This window comes from Austrofundulus limnaeus, unplaced genomic scaffold, assembly GCF_001266775.1.
Source record: "Austrofundulus limnaeus strain Quisiro unplaced genomic scaffold, Austrofundulus_limnaeus-1.0 Scaffold315, whole genome shotgun sequence".
NCBI lineage: Eukaryota > Metazoa > Chordata > Actinopteri > Cyprinodontiformes > Rivulidae > Austrofundulus > Austrofundulus limnaeus.
In genome coordinates, this window is record NW_013952717.1 from 641,191 (window position 1) to 644,385 (window position 3,195).

At 42.7% G+C, this 3,195-nt stretch overlaps 1 protein-coding gene across 1 annotated transcript in view; it reads right to left on the bottom strand.

Annotated features, from left to right (window-relative positions):
• Positions 1 to 3,195, bottom strand: part of dnaaf11 (dynein axonemal assembly factor 11) — a gene marked incomplete in the record, with an annotated part of 19,096 nt that overhangs the window by 1,518 nt on the left and 14,383 nt on the right.

A 3,195-nucleotide genomic window follows, 5' to 3' on the forward strand; every position in this document is an offset into this window, starting at 1 on the left:
GTTTTTATTTTTTACAACAAGCTGCAATGAAAACAAGTAAAAATGAAATAAAAGTAACGACTTTATACTTCTTGCCTTTTTTAAAAGTGTAAGAAGTAGAAAGTAGGCTGAAAATAATTACTCAAGTACAGATACCCAAAAATTCTACTTAAGTACAGTAAAGTATTTGTACTCAACTTTACAGCTCTGTCTTGGCTGTTCATACAAATAGTTTTTACCAGGTTGTAGACAAGATTCTGATSTTTCTGTAAAAACCAAACACGTTTCATTAAAATAACTCAGTAATTAAAGTAGAAAACTGAGGTTTGGGTTTAACAGATTAACTAATTAGTGGGCCGAACTTTAGTCACTCAGGGCCAGATGTGGCCCGCGGGCCGCCTGTTGAATACTCCTGCTTTATAATACACCTTAAATCAGAAATTTAATGACCTCATATTGTAAAGATTCTTAAAAAGTTTAAATTTATCGTGTATTTTATCATTAAAATGATAAAAATGAATTTAAAATTTACGTTTTTAATAAACGTCCTGAAAGTTCTAGAAGCTCAACGACTTCCTGTTAGTGATCATGACTGACTGCAKCTGTTAGTTCCACAGGGTTCCATTAGACGTGTCCGTCCCCCTCAGGTGGAAGCAAACTGGGTCAGAGGATCAGGAACCACAAGAGACCACCCAGAGACCTGCTGGAACAGAGTCCCGGTCCACGTTCTGTCCCGTCCACCGTGAAGACGTCGTCTCAGAGCTCCGACCTGAGCCGGACTGAGCTCAGAGTCTGCTGACTGAGCTGCTCCTCGCTCATCGTCCTGTAATCGAGTTTCTGCGGCTTCTGCTCAGTGTTCGGTGGAGGACGGAGGAGACGGGAGATAAGAAGCAGAAACAGAGTTAGGTGGAGATGGATGATGTCTCTGCAGGTCAGGAGGGCCTTTGATGATGAGATACGGAGCTGCTTCCTCTGATCCCAAAATATTAAAAATAAATCTGATTTTAAAACATAATTAAAACAGAAAATATCACTTTTATTTCTGAATTAAATAAATTTAAAATGCGCTGGTTTTGCTGTGTGCATTTTAAATCTAATTACATGCTTTTAAGTTCTATTTCCTGTTTTATTTTGAAATTGCCTCGACCAGTCAGATTTAGTTGTTGACCTTTAACCTTTCGGTGCAGCTGGGTCAGGATCAGGGCTGCAGGTTGAAGACTTTTTATTATTTTGCCATTTAATCCTGCGTCTCATCAGAACCCTGGACTGGTTTCCTCTGATCCGTCTGATCCGTGGAGGACCTGGAGGTCAGGGGGCGGAGCCGAGTCAATAACTCAGGGCTGCTCGGCCGTCGCCTCCTCTTTGCATTTTTATCAGGCGTTTAACTCGAGGCGGAGGGCGAGGTGCCGCTACTCTTTATGGAGGAAGCCGGGGGCCGGCTGAAGGTCAGAAGACGCCTCGGAGTCGTAAAACGATGATGATGATGATGATGATGATGATGATGATAGCAGCTCCAGTGACGGTCACTGAGAGGTGAAGAGGTGTTAACAGGAGGGAGGAGCCACACCTGCATGTCTCCAGGGTGGTACACCAGCAGCCCACCGTGTGATTAGTAATAATTTWATAAATTACATAAATGTGAATATTGGACTTCCTGATTACATTTTAATGTTCGACRCCTCACAATAATTATCAATAATTTACTATGGCAGATATGATCAATTATTATTATTAAGTGGTTAAAACTTTGTGTCCAGAGTGTCTCCATGTTTGACTTTAGTCCTGTGGTGCCGTATTATGAACAAATTTAAAACAACTGTGAGCCCAAGGACAGTTAAGTCCTTGTAGCAGGAGGCTAAAACCAGCTACTGCTCTAATGACGGGCCTGCAACGCTAACCGAGAAAAACAACTCGTGTGCTAGTTTTGGAGAAGCTAACACCTAGCATGCTTAGGCTGGCTTTAGCATTAGAGAAGCTAACACCTAGTATGCTTAGGCTGGCTTTAGCATTACAGAAGCTAACACTTAGCATACTTAGGCTGCCTTTAGCAATAGAGAAGCTAACACCTAGCATGCTTAGGCTGGCTTTAGCATTAGAGAAGCTAACACCTAGTATGCTTAGGCTGGCTTTAGCATTACAGAAGCTAACACTTAGCATACTTAGGCTGGCTTTAGCAATAGAGAAGCTAACACCTAACATGCTTAGGCTGACTTTAGCTTTGGAGAAGCTAACATCCAGCATGCTTAGGCTGGCTTTAGCATTAGAGAAGCTAACATCTAGCATTCCTAGGCTGGCTTTAGCATTAGTGAAGCTAACATTTCGCATGCCTAGGCTAGCTTTAGCATTAGAGAAGCTAACACCTAGCATGCTTAGGCTGGCTTTAGCTTTGGAGAAGCTAACATCTAGCATTCCTAGGCTGGCTTTAGCATTAGTGAAGCTAACATTTAGCATGCCTAGGCTAGCTTTAGCATTAGAGAAGCTAACATCTAGCATGCTTAGGCTGGCTTTAGCATTAGTGAAGCTAACATCTAGCATGCCTAGGCTGGCTTTAGCTTTAGTGAAGCTAACATCTAGCATGCTTAGGCTGGCTTTAGCTTTAGTGAAGCTAACATCTAGCATGCTTAGGCTGGCTTTAGCATTAGTGAAGCTAACATCTAGCATGCTTAGGCTGGCTTTAGCGTTAGTGAAGCTAACATCTAGCATGCTTATTTAGCATTGGAGTAGCTAACATCTAGCATGCCTAGGCTGGCTTTAGCATTAGAGAAGCTAACATCTAGCATGCCTAGGCTGGCTTTAGCTTTAGTGAAGCTAACATCTAGCATGCCTAGGCTGGCTTTAACGTTAGAGAAGCTAACATCTGGCATGCCTAGGCTGGCTTTAGCATTGGAGAAGCTAACATCTGGCATGCCTAGGCTGGCTTTAGCATTAGAGAAGCTAACATCTAGCATGCCTAGGCTGGCTTTAGCTTTGGAGAAGCTAACACCTAGCATGCTTAGGCTGGCTTTAGCTTTAGTGAAGCTAACATCTAGCATGCTTAGGCTGGCTTTAGCTTTAGTGAAGCTAACATCTAGCATGCCTAGGCTGGCTTTAGCATTGGAGAAGCTAACATCTAGCATGCCTAGGCTGGCTTTAGCATTAGAGAAGCTAACATCTAGCATGCCTAGGCTGGCTTTAGCTTTAGTGAAGCTAACATCTAGCATGCCTAGGCTGGCTTTA